Source organism: Pteropus alecto, unplaced genomic scaffold (genome assembly GCF_000325575.1).
Source record: "Pteropus alecto unplaced genomic scaffold, ASM32557v1 scaffold50, whole genome shotgun sequence".
Classification (NCBI taxonomy): domain Eukaryota; kingdom Metazoa; phylum Chordata; class Mammalia; order Chiroptera; family Pteropodidae; genus Pteropus; species Pteropus alecto.
The window spans coordinates 8,284,836-8,302,837 of NW_006431918.1; the positions used below are offsets into that span (position 1 = coordinate 8,284,836).

The 18,002-nt window shown below is 38.6% G+C and overlaps 1 protein-coding gene and 1 pseudogene across 20 annotated transcripts in view; one reads left to right on the forward strand and one right to left on the reverse strand.

Annotated features, from left to right (window-relative positions):
- Positions 1-18,002, reverse strand: part of DCLK2 (doublecortin like kinase 2) — a 153,843-nt gene that overhangs the window by 109,574 nt on the left and 26,267 nt on the right. The window lies entirely within an intron of this gene.
- On the forward strand, positions 1,228-1,346 carry LOC112475191 (annotated as a pseudogene).

Here is an 18,002-nt window from a genome sequence, read left to right on the forward strand (position 1 = left end):
GACATATGTGGCACTGAGTATACAACAGATAGTGCATGTGACCCTGCGTACTGCCAGTTCCAGAGGCAGGCAACTTTATATGAAGCATAGGTGCCTCCTCTACAGCCCACTTTTCCAACACAACTGCACCTAATGCGGTTGAATGACAAGGATATACAATTTGCATTATGAGAAATAGAACCAATTATGACCAGGTCAGGGTCAGGAGCCAGCAAGCACCAGTCACATGGGACAAAACAACTCTGCAATCAATTTTGATACTTATGCTTTCTTATCATTTTATTTCAGTTTGTTTATCTTTCACTTAGCTCTAAGCAGGTAACACCTCCAGCTCTCTATACAAAAAGAACCTTCAGAATATCAATTCTCACCTGCTGCCTTATAGTGCATAACCAACTTTTACATTTATTATTTCAACCGACCCTCAGAAAATTCTACCAAGTAAGCAAGTCATGTAGCATTATCTACATTTTACAGGTGGGGTAGCTGGGCCTTAAGTAACTTGTTCAAAGTTATGCAGCCAGTTGATGATGTAGCCAGATCTAGTATTCAAGTCTTAAAACCCTATTTTCACTATGACTAGTCTTCCAAAATACATCAAATTATGCCACATTCTAACTGTATAAACATAAATCAAGTTACAAACCCTTACATATATCCAAGGCTGCTTTAATAGTAAATAACCATCACATATGGAAAGCTCACTATGTGGCAGGCACTATGCTAAGCACTGACCATATATGACAGCATTTAACTGTCATTACAGACCTTCGCTAAGGACTTGCCCTAGCTCACACATCTCAGGAAGAGATCTGGGACTTGACCCACGTAGTCTAATTCCAACAACCCAGCTTTCAAATGAATGACTGAGCTTTCAACTACTACACCACAGTGCTGGCCAACTAGTTTATAAATTCATCTGGGAAATAAACTATGTTTTGTATTCTTCTCTTCTAAAGATTTATAATTAGTACAATTACCCGGGTACCATGTAGACAGTTTTCTCTTCCATTGCTTTCTAAAGCAGTGAGTCTGAAATGTGTGCATACAAATCAGCTGGAGACTGTGAAAAGGCAGAGTATGATGCACAAGAGCTGAAGCCGAACCCAAGATTCTGCATTTGTGAAAACTTCCAAGTGATGCTGGTTCTGGTCCTTGCACCACGACTTGAGTGATAAGAATCTAAAATACATGCTACTTTTTTTCCACTAAATCTTGTCATAAGTGGTCTATGGCCATGCTACCCTGAACAAGCCCAATCCCGTCTGATCTCGGAAGCTAAGCAGGGTTGGGTCTGGTTAGTACTTGGATGGGAGACCTCCTAGGAAGACCAGGTGTTGTAGGCGTAAAAAATAAAAAAATAAAGGATTGTAAGCTGACAAGGTCTTTGAAATCTGTGAGGTCAACCAAGGGTTGCCTTGCCAAAAAAAAAAAAATCATGTTATAAGTGAAGACTTTATTGGGTTTGGTATTTTACCATTTTATCTCAGAATGAGTCAAATGCCCTAGGCATCGTTGATGGCAAGAAATCAGAGGGCTTCCACCATTTGAAGATGAACAGAAGGCGAGGTAGTAGAAATCTGTTTTGCTCAAAATTTTATCTTCAAATATTATTTGAATAAACTAATTTTGCCTGTGAAGTTGTACACGCTCTACAGGATCAGAAGCCTTAGAAACTTTGATACTCTGCATTTTTTATAGTAAATTCTCTTTTGATAGAAAGTCTTTGCACTCTGCATTTTTGAGAGTCATTTCATAACTATTTCTGTGAGGTACGAGAGAAGAAAAACAACTTTTAGAGTCAAAAGATCATGTATTAGTTGAGTGGCCTCAGAGAAACTTGTCTGCACAGAGGTAAGCTACTCCGCTATCAATAAAAGTGGGCTAAGGCTATCTACCTCTTTACATATGTCATGAGAATTCAGTGAAATAATATAGCTAAACCAATTTCCACAGTGTCTGACACATGCTAGGTACTCAATAACTGTTTTGTCAAGAAAAATTATTCCCAAACAAATGGGATTACATCAAACTACACACTCTGCATAGCGAAGGAACCTATCAACAAAATGAAAAGAGAACCTACTGAATGGGAGAAGGTATTTGAAAATGACATATCCAAAAAAGGGCTAATATCCAAAATTTTAAAGAACTCACACAATTTAGCACCCCAAACTCAAACAATCCAATTAAAAATGAGCAGAGGACCTGAATAGACATTTCTCCAAAGAGGACACACAGACGGCCAAGAGACATGAAAAGATGCTCATCCATCACTACTTATCAGAGAAACGCAAATTAAAACCACCATGAGATACCACCTCACACATGTCAGAACAGCTACCATCAAAAAATCAACAAACAAGTGTTGGCGAGGATGTGGATTGAAGGGACACTTATGCACTGTTGACGGGATTGCAAACTGGTGCGGCCACTATAGAAAACAGTATGGAGGAGCCTCAGGAAATTAAAAATAGAACTATCTTATGACCCAGCAATTCCACTTCTGGATATTTGAAGAAATTCAAAACACTGATTCAAAAAGATATATGCATCTTGTGTTCATTGTAACATTATTTATAGTAGCCAAAATATGGAAGCAACCTAAATGCCCAACGATAGATGACTGGCTAAAGAAGAGGTGGTACATATATACAATAGAACATTACTCAGCCAAAAAAAGAATCTTACCATTTGTGACAACATTGATGGACCTAGAGGGTATTATGCTAAGTGAAATAGGTGAGACAAATGCCATATGAATTCACATATATGTGGTATCTAAAAAACAAATAAACAAAACAGAAATTCATAGATCCAGAGAATAAGCAGATAGTTGTCAGATAGGAGAGAGATTGGGGGGCTGGGTGAAAAAGGTGAAGGGATTAAGTACAAACTGGCAGTTACAAAGGAGCCACAGGGATGTAAAATACAGCATAGGGGATACAGTCAATAATATTGTAAGAACTATGTATGGTGCCAGGTGGGTACTACACTTATCGGGGGATCAGTTCATAAATTATATAAATGTCTAACCACTATGCTGTACATCTGAAACTAATATAATATTGAATGTCAACTGTAACGGAAGGAAAGGAAGAAGGGAGGGAGGGAGGAAAGGAGGAAGGGAGGGAGGGAGGAAGGAAGAAGAGAAAAAAGAAAAGACAAAAATTATTTCCTATAATGTCAGTCTGTCTCAACTGACATAAGTAAATGAGAAGAACAAACTATTTTTGCAAACACCTGGTCACTCTTGGGTTCATTTTTATTATCATCTCCTTTACAACCCAAGATCCCAACACTGAGGCTCTGTAGTTGGCTCCCATAACCACTAACCACTTGCCTCCCAGTAACCTATGAGGGTGGTGCTTGACGATGCAGAGGAAATGAGAAGCAAGCCCAAGGAGGAGTGAGAATCTTGGCATCCCTTGAAACATCTTATCTCGCTGTCTGGAACACTTCCTTCCCAGGCTCTTCTTAAGAAAAAACCTTACACAGAATTGAGGATTTTAGTTTTTCTTATTAAGGTTGCTTATTTATACTTATTTTGACAATTCAAACATAAGTTCACTAAAGTTATGAATCACATCTTAGGGACTTTTGTGTCTGTTAAGCATGGAATCTTGAATTCAAGAGTGCTCAAATACTTGATTTAGTATATTATTTTCCCCGGAGTTTGGATCACAAATAAAACACCTGAAGTCAATTTGGAGCATGAGTGAGGAAAACAAATGGTATAGCAATTTAGCATACTAAATAATAAAGGAAACAACAAACTAAAAACATCCAGGAAAACACTCTTACTTTTTCTTTCTTCCTTTCTTCCTTCCTCTCTTTCTTATTTCCTGTCTTTCTCTCATTCTTTTTCTCCTTTCCTTCCTTTCCTCCTTCTCTTCCTTCGTCTCCCTTTCTCTCTTCTTTCCCTCTCATCTTTCTCTCTCATCTCTCTCTCTCATCTCTCTCTCTCATCTCTCTCTCTCTCTCCCCATTCTATTCAACTGAAAGAGTGCAACGGTTTAGAAACCATTATCTACTATAACCTTTCAGAGCAGTAAGATCTGGGGTCCATTATGACATCTCAAATTACCTAATCATTATCCCTGTTGAGTAATTCAGAAGACACCACCTAAGAAACTGTGTTTAGATACAAAAAAATGATGACAGATGTGCTCCTGGAAACGTATTGCAGATTCAAAGAGGGAGTCAGAAGGGAGTGATGAAAGATTCACAGAAGAATATGTGGCAATGCAAAGAATTAAATGGAAACTACACTAAATATTTTATTCATGACAGTTTCATAAGCTTTTTTCATGACTAACACGAAAAAAAATTTAGAGATTTCATGATCCTCTTTCTAAAGGATACTGAAGTAGCATAACTTAACATAGTATGATTTCATTGTTACAGAAATCTTTCCGACAAGAGGACTGAACCATGTAACAGGTCAAGCATCAAACTTCAAACTAGGGTTCGAGCCAACTTTGTGTGTTATAATTATAGCTGTATGCTTCACCACAACAGTCATAGTCCACAGCATGAAACCATGCTACTCTCATGAAGAAAGATTCCTTGTCTTGGAAAACAAAGTTAACAAACCACGCAAACAAAAAATATTTCAAAGGCATCTTTCGAACCTTTGTAAAGTACTTTGCATGTACTCTGAAGTCACATTTTCCTTCACATCTTTCTACCAGGAAATGGATCTGTACCTTGAGTTTACCACTCTTTAATTCTTAATATCTTAAAAATTCTCCTTTGTGCCATGACCTGTTTAGATACTTTCAATGGGAACTTTGTGGAGGGAAAAAAAGGGCAATTTTCCCAGTAGACCGGTCTTGTAAAGATGCTGATAAAATAGTAAGAGCCAAATGCTAAGAAACTAACAAAGCCCTATGGACCAGGTGTCTTGAATGGTATCCATCTCAAAGAACTTAAACTTTAAGGGCTTATTCTTCTGTTTCAGCACTCCCTTGTAACCCCCTATTTAGATCTGCAAAATGAAACACCAACAGCAACACCTGAGAAATAAAACCTAACCCTGTCATCACACTCACTACTGGCAGAGACCAATTGAGTATTCAGGAAAATAGCCAAGTGCCAAACTCTAAATATTTCACTTTGACTTACAAAGCTTTTCAAATACGACTTTGAAAATGAGTCATGATCTGGGGAAGGAAGGCTAGCATGAATCATCTTAGAATTTTTATAAGGTTAAATTTCAGAGAATTTAATGAAATATTGTCCAGTGTTAAGATCTGGAAAACGGACTTAAAACGATTAAGCTAAGGAAATGCCATGCCAACTTCTGCCTCTCTAAGATCAGATCATCCATCCAAAGTCACACAGTTTGTAGTTTGGTTTCAAAACTGTAAATAAAATAGCTGACTAGTTGAATCTGAACGATTGAAGGAAGACAATGAATTAGAATGAAGTGACATTACTCTTTCTCTTGATTAAACAGTTTTGTAGATAAACACTTTAAAAATCTGAACAAAACATAAATTTCCCAACCATCTCTCTACATATTCTACAAAAGTTTTGAAAATTACTAGGTACACAAATATGATCATGCTTGTACACTTACTTTACCAGTTCCAATCATTTCATTGTTATCAGCAAATTATATTAATCTCTTTACGGTATTCCGCATTTTAATATCTAAAGGGATATGCTAACAACAACAAAAAAAAATTTTTTAAAAATAAAGCTAAAGCAACAGCACTTTCATTGATTCCTGTGTAAATCAAACAGGAAACAAACAGGAAGGATAAATAGAATATATTAAATTTCTCACTAGCACACTGACTTCAACCCTTGAGCACAGGCAGTACATAGTTCATGGATATTGCAAAGCATTTTGTGAAAAAGTCTGTTTCTCCCAAGCAGTGTATTCATGAACGACTCTGCCACTTCCCCCTGCCTGTCACACAGCAACACCGCTGCCGACCTCAACCATGAGGACCCCCTTCCTGGCACTGTCACAGCTCCGAGAGACCCATGAGGCTGCAGGAGGGGCTTCCCTTCGTGCTGGGGGAGAGGTCTTCGACATATTTATTTCTTCAGCCTTGCTCAGTTGGAGAGAACAAGGTGAAAGGAAGCTAATTTCTTCCATAGGAGCTTAAATTCTAAGAAATAAGGCACTACAATATAGCAAAAATAAAAACTAGCAAATGAATCACCTTTTTGTATAGCTCTAGAATTTCCTTTGATTTACTTTAATACACTTTATGAAAAAAATCTCTTCTGTATATGGTTTTTGTGACGGGAAAACTATATTCTATGTTCCCCCCTTTGACTTAATGCCAGAGTCCTTGAATCTAACAGATACAATGGTTCATTAAAACTTCTTTTCTATGCCATATTGAGATACAGACCCACATCCACCTTCACAGACTATACAAGGCTAAACTCTAAGTAGTGACATTCTAGAGGCATATTATGCCTGTGATAGTTGCCAAAACATAACAAACCACATCACTTGGATAGTAAATAGGCAGACAAAATGAATTTCATATAAACTTTGAAATTATACTTTTAAAAAGGCATTGCAAGGACAATCATGCTCGAATATACTCTTGGCTCAAAATGGCATTCGCCTTGGCACTGCAGAGTCACTGTATCCTGAATAAGCCAGTTTCTGCCTCTTCAGCAGCAGCCAACACCACTTCATTGTTAATGATACATAAAGCATTCTCTCTGTAAGGAGACCCACAGCATGTGCTGACTTGGCTTTTTTCTGCAATCTCCTGGAAAGAAGAGGCCCTTTTAGAGTCTTCAGAAGCACCACAATATCAACTACAAAACTCCCCTTTTCCCTCTGTGGATTCGCGATTCAATCGCAAACACACCTGGTAAAGACCACGATTTAATTCTGTGTTCCTGTGTGAGTACATAACCACACTGTGCTGTGGCTAACCACTGAGCCGTCATCTGAATCCATGCTATCAAGTTAAGGATATCATTTCACTGGGACCTGCCCAGCAATTTAAACAGACACTCCTTCTACTTGGCTAGTCTGCACCGTATCACTTATCACTTCAGATGTGATAATTTTGCTTTTCCCAACTGCTTGCTAGCTTCTTGAAGATGGAGACCATATCTTAAGTTCTTTGCTAGGAATAACACATTACTGTACATGTGGCAGGTCCACAATAAATGTTTGATTTCCTTTTGCAAAATAATTCTCACACTTAAATAACTGAGATCCGAAAAGTCCAAAAACAGAGCCCTTTGAACTTTTTCATTCAGATTCTTAAATTCTCAAAGCTCACCACATATCTTAGTCTTGCTATAGAGATCCTTGAGCATTTAGTCAGCCAAACAGCAACTTTATTATATTTCATTTATTGTAGCAAAAAACTGTAACCCTTGCTGAGCACTTGAGGTTTATATGGACTACATACACCTCACTGAATCCTCACAACTACTTTAAAGGGTAGATAAAACTCTTATTCCCTTTTTAAACAAGGAGGAACTGAGACATGGGAGATTATCTACCTTGTCCAATATCCCACAGCTAGCGTGACAAAGGCAGGAATCAAACCCAGGCGATTTAGTTGTGGAGCTCAAGAGCTTACAGAAACTACTTCTATTTTTTTTATGATATTCAGTAACCTTGAAGTTACTTTCACATACTTTATCACAGCTGATCTCAATAACTAACCTGTGAAGAAGGGTAGATATCATTACAAATGAATAACAGACAGAGATAAAAATTTCTTGCACATAGCCCTAATGAAAGTATTAGATGTAGGACCTAATACCTCTATCTTAAAATCCAATGTTTCAGGCTTCTGTGATATATTGTACTACTCTCCCCTATTCTTCACCCCTCCTTGTACACATGTCCCTTGCATATATTTCATCACCCTTTGACAAGACTCACTTTGGCCAATAGAATGAGGCAGAAGTAACATTTTAAGTCTAGGCTTTAAGAGAACACGTGTACTGCCACTTGCTCCCTAAGCTCTAATATACGGTTAAGTCACTTAATGTCATCTACAGGTTCTTGGAAACTAAGACTTTAAGCGAAACAATGTATAACAAAACCAATTTTACCACGGGCTAATCGATATAAGCAAGAATTAAGTTCCTACGACAAATTTCTGGTCACAAAAACATCATCAAACTTCTAAATAAAGACCCAAAAAATTTCTAATATAAAACATTGAAACGAATGTGAGCTATACATACAAATAAGAAAGGTGAATAAAAACAAGATAATGATTTTCCAGTTTGGGGTCTCAAGTGGCCAGAGCTGCTTCTGGCAGCTCTGGGTACACAGCAGGACCCCAGCCTGGACAGGACGCCCTTCCATCACAGGGGGCACTCGCACCCACACCCATACTCACGCAGACTGGGACGATTTAGACACACCGATTCATCTAGTGTTTTGGGGATGTGGGAGGAAATCGGAGTGTGCAGAGAAACCCATGCAGATGTAGGGAGAATGTGCAAACTCCAACGGTGGCCCCAACCAGGAAGTGATTTTTTTTTCCTCATCAACGTTATAACAAAATGAAGTTGAATGAAAAGACATTATTCGAGGCCCGGGCTAGTCTGCTGGTGGGAGGAGGAGGAGAGAAACGGAGGAAAGCTGCCCCACTAAGCTGTTCCAGCCAGCCCCATCCCACCCCCTGCTATCTGGCAGCTCAGCTGGGATCAGAAGACCTGCTGTAGCCAACATTTAAAGAATGAGAAATATATGGTTACTGATGAATACCACTGTTTGGGGTAATTTATTATGCAACAAAAGATAACTGATACAACTTTTGAACTGCAGTTATGTTAGGTAATTTTACAAATATCTTACTTAATCCTTCTAACTCTACCAGTTTGTATACCTGTGTTGTATGTATGTATATACATGTATATGTGTATAATTATATATATATGTACATTTTTGTATATGTATAAATTATTTGTACAGGCCCTATACCAGGTCGACAGATGAGAATCTCCTGGGGTATGGAGTCTGTGAGTCTATTTTTTTAAGTTGCATAGGTGATTTTGATGTGTAGTCGTGGTTAAAAACCCGTGACTGACAGTCCAAAAAGATGAAGGTCCAGCCTCTTCATAGTTCAGATTTTGCTTCAGTTTCACTTTTAGGCAGGGCTTCAAAGTCCATGGGAGACTTGGACTTACGGCATGTCAAGTTCACAGTGAAGAAAGTCATGAATAAGTCTATCCCTGTCACGACAATAGATTTAAAATACTCCTCTCTGCCACTCCCAGTCAACTCCAGGTGCTTTTTGCAATGATGGCTCCCAGGACCTCTGCAGATGCCAACAGGAACCAGTACAATTTACCCATCAAGTCCGACATTTTGGGCCCTGCGCTAAGTGCTTTAGCATAAATCTTACTTTATTCACATTTGGAAAAGAGAACAATGAGGCTAATAAGTACTTTGACAAAGGTTACGGTTAATAAATGGTGGATCCAGGAATCAAATTCAGGTCTGTCCAACTGCAAAATTCTCACTCTTAACCTCTAAAGTAAATCATTCCAGCGCCAGTACCTCTCACAAAGGCTTCAGAGAAAATGTACATGAAGTAATGACCTCTCAAAGGTCTCCAGGGATGAAGGCAAGCTTAGGTTTCCAGTAAAAAGTCTACTCATCGTCAGGACCAAGGCGGGATGGAACGGATGGAGGGACATGGCAGGGGTACAGGAAGTGGGTGTGGGGATCACAGATGGAGATCTGGAAGCAATCATTTGGTGAATAAAGGCTATTTCTCAAATATTAGATGTCCAAAATTCAAAACCTGTCTGCATAAAAATCCAGAAGCTTGGTCCATTATGTACAAAACTTCACACAGTAAATACAGTACTCACAGCACTGATCGAAGAGGTACTAGCCAGAAAACTTGGTGTGAAGTTTGGTGTCTGCCAGTTGCTAAGTATATGGAAAGTTACAACCTTTTGAGAATCCAGGTTGATCTGCAGAACCACATTCCAGGGATGTAGAAGCTGCTCCTTTTCCTATACCGTTACCTCAAAGTTAGGGTGAGAAGTAAGTACTTGCTACATGCTCAGATAGACTTTTCCAATCACTTTTCCACCTTTATTTATAGGAAATTCCCTATTCTCTAGAATCCCACACCATCTAATTATAACACGTTGTATTTTTCGTTTCCGACACTCCCTCGCCTCCCTCTAAGCTTTTAGAACTTGGTTCATGGTCTCCCTATCCAAGTACTTCTATTATCTTGGGTGATATCATAGACCAGGGGTCTCCAACCCCCAGGCCATGGACCGGTACCATGAGCAGAGGGCTAGCGAGCCAAGCTTCATGCGTATTTGCAGCCGCTCTCCAGCGCTAGCATCACTGCCTTGGCTCCACCTTGGATCATCAGGCGTTAGATTCTTATATGCACTGGTCCCTGGTGCCTAAAAGGTTGGGGACCACTGTCATAGACCATGTTGATGGTCAGGACAACCTCCTCAGCTCCTGTGGGGCCAATACCTCAAGGCCACTGTAGCCCATTGCTACATTCTGGACTTCATTATTCAAAGGGACCTCACTTCTGAATTCTTAAAATAAAATATCCCCCATGATCACAAACTTCCTGTTCCTCTTTCTCAGCCCTACTATACCTACTCATTGATCTCTGGAATTTTTGTCCCTTAATCACACTCCTTTCTCCCCGTCAGATTTCACTAGACTTGGCTTCCTGCTCTATTTAGCTCAGCCTATGTCCCACACCAGTTCGGGTCAGAACTCCATGACTTGATTATCCTCTCAGTGCCCACAACTAAGAAAATCTCAAATTCTTGGTCAACCCAACTCTCTACATTACCTGTACCTTACCTGGGTCACCAGATGTGGCTGGAGAAAATCCACAGGCTCTGTATATTCAAGATGCCATGAAGTCCAGGGTTTCAACCTTGTGTCACTTCAAAGCTGCTTCGTTACCTAGAACTCTCCTCCACTAATACAGCAGCTATTTCAAACCTTTCTCTCCGCATAGCACTTTTCACTATCAAAAACGATAAATTATTTCCTTGATTATTATCTGCTCTCCCTAATGGAATTTAACCTTCATAAAAGCAGAGACCTTGTCTTGTTCATAGTTTAATTCTCCATTCTAGAAGACGCTCATTTTTGCAAAATGAATGAATGAACCCTTATGCTTCCTTCAGGTAGTTTTCTCTTCCAAGTATGAGTTAAGTGTCTCTCTTATATTCTTTCATAGTAGCACCTTGTACTTATTAGATCTTTATAACATTGTATTTTAATCATCCTTCACTGCTGTCCTCTTGAGGACAGTGAAAAGATTTACTCAAGAATTATATGCCTTGCATTTAACTCGGTTCCTGGTTCACTATATTGGACTAAATGATAACATTTAAGTGCTCGTTTGTCTTTAGGGTAGCATTTTACAGAACACTAGTCCAAGGGGGATATAATAAGGTATTCTGTATGAAAGGGTTCCATGACCAAATAATTTGGGAAATGTTCTAAGAGATTTCTTCACGGCAGGATGTCTCAAAGCCTTTAATATGCTAATATGCATTGTGAATATCTAAGAATTAATAAGCTTTTTCCAAATATAACTTGATACTTAGATTTTTTTTTGGAAACACTTCTCCAGAGAATAGAGAAAAATGATTTAGAAAACCATCTTCTAAAATTTAGTCCATAAATTGTTTAAAAGAATTCTAGGCATCCATTTCATTATAAAATGGATGAAACTGGGATTTCCTCATACTCAACAGTATAACATTATCATCTGGTTTAGGCAAGCGGTAAACAGTTATTTAGAAAGATGTATTCATTTAAAGAGCAAAACAGTATCGAAAGGGAGAGCAGGTAGGTGCCAACCTAGTTTCCTTAGTGAAATGCAAGGCTGCAAGGAGAAAGCACACACGATTTTAGGGAACTTCTGTGAAGAACAACTACAAACCCACATCGTAGTCCAGTAGCACACCAGGCTGCGGAAAACAGACTGAATTTTTAGAAGGCAGAAAAACAAACAAAAAAATATTTTAAAACTTTTGCAGCAAGGAAGCAATCACAGATGAAACCTAGGCACTTAGTTACTATGCCATCACTATATAGAATTGTATCAGAATTGATAAAGCAACTTAGTGAGACCAAAAAGACGACACTGACATATGAGCCCTCGCTATACACACTCACACAAATAGATAATAAGAACTGCTCCTTATGAGTGACTAAAGTTTCTTCAAGACATTTTCAGTTATCGTGTCAACGTAGCAAGCACTGCCTTATCTAATTTGTTTATTTCACACAATAATTTCTACCAAAGGAACCTCTCCAAATATTTTGAACACAAAAGTGACATTCAGAAGAGAATGCTTTCTTTCAAAATGTGTAATCTCATTTCCTAAATTTCAACACTGTATCACAAATACTCACTGCACCCTGTTTTCCAAAGTAATTCCTTTAATCATGGAATAATTAGAGACCGGACGATGTTTCATATCAGTTTCCTTTAAAGGCATGCAAAGTCCTTACACTCTATTCCTATCTGAACTCTTTTCATCTCACTTTGTTACAGCCCTTGTTTATATAAGATGACTCAAACTGAAACTAATGTAACCTATTATTTGGACATTTTATTTTTAAACATTGTAATTAGCTGACACTTAATGATTGTTATTAGCACAGTTGGTTATCAAACCCACAATACCTTCTTCACATTCTCTTATCAGAGAGAAAAACATGCATTTCAGGTTTAATTTGGAAAATATGACACAATAAATTTTTCCATCCTCTGAATCAGCTAAAATTACAAAAAAAAAAAAATGCCATGCTTTATGGTATATGAGTGTATTACATCCTGCTGTATCAACCCTTTAAAAACAAACAGTAAACTCTTTTTGCCATGTTGATAGATGGTTTTACATTACAGACTTACTCAGTATGACAGAGCTGAAATTCAAAGTACATTCAATCCTCCTCAACTGCAGATTCTTTATTTGTAAATTCACCTCCTTGCTTAAATTTATTTTTAGTCCCCCAAATCAATACCTGTGGCACTTTTGTGGTCATTTGCTGACAGGCTCACAGTGGTAAAAAAAATTTTGAGTCACCCAATGAACAGATTCCCAGCTGTGGTTGAACAAAGTACTACTCAGCTCTCATACTGTTTTGCAGTGTATTTAGTGTCACATGTTTTGCATGTTTGTACTTTTTGTTGGTTCTCTGCTTTAGATGATCCCCGAGCATAGTGCTGAAGTGTTGTCTAGTGTTCCTAAGCTGAAGAAGGTTGTGGTGTGCTTTACAGAGAAAACAACATTGTGTTAGGTCCGCTTCCTTCAGGTGTGGGCTACAGTGCTGCTGGCCCAGAGTTCGGTGCACACAAATCAACAATGTACATTCAATAAGGGGTCTTTAAACAGAAACACACATAAAACAAGACTATGTGTTGACTAGTTGATTAAAACTGTGACCATGCCTCAAAGGAACCTAGCCACGTCTTTCCCCTAGGAGCAACAAATCAGTATTTGCTAATTCAGTGTTTGCAGCAACTTTATGAACTACAACAAATGGTGAGAATCAACTGTGATTCTCTGGCAATGAAAGCTCTCCAACCTTGCAACTCTTCCTTAATACAGGCCCTCTACTCTAACACTGTTCCCCGCACAAGGTTCAGACTCACCCTCATGCCTTGATTCACAGCCCTCATTAAGTCTTGAATTTTCTCCTGTATTTTGCAGCATACAATCTAGCACTTGAATGTCAGAAGTCAACGAATCTTCTAGGAACACTGATCTTATTAAGAAAACCAACCTGAGTGCAGAGGGGATGGAGGGAGCTGCCGCTGTCCTTAACGCTGGATCATGGCCAGGGGGGTGCGAAGATGGTGGAAGCGGCAACCAGTCTCAGTGCCCTTTCTCTCATCTAGATGGAAGGCAAGGCACCCCATCTATGCCTCATATAACCTTGAGAGGTCAAGGACTCCACAGCTTATACCACGGTGTGTGGCCTGTACAGGTGCACAGAGCCCCATGCTTGCTTAAATATTCTGATACTGCTGTCTTAAAATTCTTAATTTTTCACAAAGGAGCTGTGCATTTTCATTTTGTATTGGGCTCTACAAATTATGTGGCTAGTCCACAGGATCCTACATTGCTACTCCAGTGAGTGAGTCCCAAGAAAGGGAAGCTCACCTCTGCCCAGGAAGGAACACATCACCTAGAGAAGACACAGAGAAGCCTGTCAAATTGCAACAAGGAACGTATCCCGCACACTCCTGCAGTATTTCTACCTCTAATAAAAAGGCTTTGACAAGGACCAGAGACTCCAGGACCCAGTCCCTATGGTAACCTAGGATGGTCATAGGCTCAGATAAGGGACTCAGACAAACACCAAGAGGGGACTTCAGCTATTTTCTCATAGGATAGTCTAAGAGGCTCTTATATATATTCTGCAAAATTTGCTCTAATCACTATGTGATTCATTGTCATATGTTTTCTGGGGTCGTATCAGCCCAAGAGTAGAATAAGGATATATGGTACATATACTAGGTTTAAATTTTACTTGGATAAAAACAATAGTTTGTTTTTCTTCACACAAAGAACATTACTTCTTTAAAAAACCCCAACACAAGCAATTTGTGACGTGTAAATCAACGAAATGTTATTTATACCTCATTAGGCCAATGTTAAAATGAAGAGAGTATTTTAAAAAATAAACTTCAGTTATTCCTAGATGAAAATGGAATACGCTTTTTTTCTAACTCAAATATAATGAACTGCCATGCCACCTGAATAAAATGATTGTGTAGAAGCCATACTTTCGGTCCTCAGTAGTTCTGTGCTCAACATTTACTGGCACCTTAGGAAACCAGGACTTGAAAGCATTTCTGTGGTAGGACTTGTAGCCAGTTCTGTGGCTTGACAATTGTATAAAGGGCACTGGAACAGCTTTTCAAATGCTGTGTTGCTCTCAGCACTCTCCAATTTTCCCAAGGGTCCAAGTTGTAGATCTTGCACCCAGTCCGAGTTCTCTGTTTCATTCATGTCTTTTGCCTCTGTCCAGCTACTGCCGTGCTGCTCTGGACCATACCTGGACTGCTGAGAGGGTCTCCTGACTGGCTATGTAGTCCCCCTCCTTCTGTTTTAGCACCTACTCAGTGGCCGACTGACCCCAAAGCACAATTGTACTAGATTTTGTTTCATCGAAAGCTGACATTCTCTCTCCACATAGCCTTCTGTTCAAACTTATGTGTATGCCCCCTCCAAACGTCTCCAAACTCATTTCTTTCTATGCACTGATATTCTTATTCCCCTTGGCACTGCCGTATGTTTTCATTCTTGTTCTCTCTCTGCTGCTGCTGCTGCTGCTGCTGTGTGGTTGGGACTAAGGAGGTGGGTGGTAGCGGGTGGGAACAGCTTTTCTAAATCAGACACCCCAGCTGTAGCCCAGTTTGCATTCCATTTCTCATTTCTTCAGAAACTCTTCCCAACTCCACTGGTTCACAGTTCTGTTTTTTACCTGAATAGCAATATCTATTAGCCTTTTGTCATTGTCTAATTATGTCATGGGTTTTCGATTTCCTCACCTAATAAGAGTATAATGCTCTTTTTAAACACTAAAATTAAAATACTAATGCTTTCCAGTCACTGTGAAGATCTGGTATAATCTCCAACCAAATAACACTTTCTGTCCATAAACTTAGACTCCATCACCTTGACTCATTATCTTTCTCATTTCCTGCTAAAACTAAATCTTTACCCTCTGAAACTACTAAAATCTCTCTAGGAATGTCTGCTTCCTATCTGGAATAGAGTTTAGGAACCACCTCCCATAAGCATTTAGGAAACTGTAAAACACATTACTACTTTGAAATAATTTATCTAAAACAGCTTCTCATACCCTGGAAAAGTCAATCCTTCATGACTGATGATCTTTGTGAACTCATTTCTCACTCTCCAGAGTAAACTTTCTAAAATGCGTATCTGATCCTCTTAAATTTTTTCAGTGGCAACCCAAAGCCTAATGGATAAAGCTTATATCGCTTGAAAATGCAATGCATGCTGTGCATAATCTCACCCTTGCCTTTTAATTTCAAAAATCTACACTTGACCATATATATGTACCTACATCCTTCACGCTGGCCATTCTGAAACCACCTGCATTTCCCTCAATATCCCCATATCTCCCCTCTTTATAGCTACTGAATTAGGCCATGATTTCTCAATGTCAGCACTTCTGATGTTTTAGACCAGATAATTCTTCACTGTGGAAGGCTGTCCTGTACACTGTATGGTATTTAGCAGCATCCCTAGCTCTATCCATTACTTGCCAGTAGTACACTCCACCCTACCTACAAATGTCCCCTCAGGGGCAAATTACCTCCAATCAAGATCCCCTGAATCAGACAGCCACTGAATTTCTAGATGCTCCCAATACTCAAAGCCCCTTGTGAGCCAAATTCATTGCATATAGGTTACAAGGTCACATGACTAAAACCACAGCAACTCTTCAAAACAAATCATGAGTGCTTCCCTAAAAGCAGCCATTATAGCTCAAGAATGGGGAGGCTAATGGCCTATGATGACATTCTTATATTGGACAACCACCAAACAGCTCAATCGGACATACCCCAGGCCCTCGTTTCTAGGGGTTTAATGACAAACATGTTAAGAGAGACAACAAGTGCTGCACAGAAACCATAAGTTGTGTACAATGAACAGAAATCACATACTGTAGACACATGGAGAGAATGTGCGGCGTTTTAACACACTTGAGCACAGTGGATCTAGCGCAGTCATTGGGATGCAGAATTACTGCTGTATTTTCATTTACCACAGGTCGAATTACGAACCTGACGTGGTTCACTGTAACCTTACTCCCTTATGTGTTTAAATATGTCAAAAAGGCTTAGAATCCAACTTGAAAAAGGTTCCATTGACCAAATCTAGGATGTGGTGAGCCACAAAATAAATGATAGTAAGGAATTATAGAATAAAATAAATAAAACCAATAGAATAAAACAAATAAACTCTTCATCATTTGAGGGTGGATATAAGTTTTGGAAACAGACTAGGAAGCTATTCAGAGCCAAGCCTAAAGACTAAATAATCATGTTATAGAATAAGTTCTGAAAAACAATTATGAATAATTATAAAGTAGTGAAACTGATCTTCCTTTGAATCTTGAACACTAGCTCTAAGAGCAAATTTTTAAATGTCTGGGGCAAAGGCAGACTCATGGGATAAAAGTGCATAGTCATATCCAAGAAGTCTAATTGAAACCAAAGGACAAAAGTTCTTTTATGTGTTCTGTAACATTCCTTGCATAAAGATCTTGCCATTTATACCTTAGAGTATAAATGACGACATGTGTAAATAGTCTGCCACATTAGCTGGCACTAAGGATGTGCTTTCCCATCATTAAAAAACTTTAATGACATTTCTCGTTGCATAAGCATGAACCTTGCCTCGTTCAATATTATAACGGTATTGTGCCATAGAAAATGAATATATGTAAATCAAATTTCAATTTGTATTTTCTGACTCCAAAGCATATAATTAGTTCCTTAGGGAACAAATCACACTGACAACACTTTTAACTCCTAGAATTTCAAGAACTGATTAAGACAGTGACCGGTATTGCCTAGGTAGGAACGCTCTGGAAGAGAAAAATCATTCTTAAAACTTCTTAATAAGTTGAAACTTTTATCCCCTATCTACATGTTAAGATCTGGACTATTAAATGAAAAGACATAAAATATTAAAATTTGGATTAAGTTACCTAACTGGGCTTTTTACATGTTTCCATTTACATTTTCGCTTTTTATAAAAACTGTCTTTTAAATTTGCATTTTCACAATGGCATGTGTCAGCCATAATATTTTACCACTAAAAATATATAACAGAAGTGATACTAAAGATTAGATATTGTATAAACTTAATCCTTCAGAAACATAAACATGTAACTAATATTAGTTTTAATAAGAACACACAGGTATGTAAATATCTTCCATAAATCATATTTAAAATGGTATTTTAATGACTTAGCATGTGTT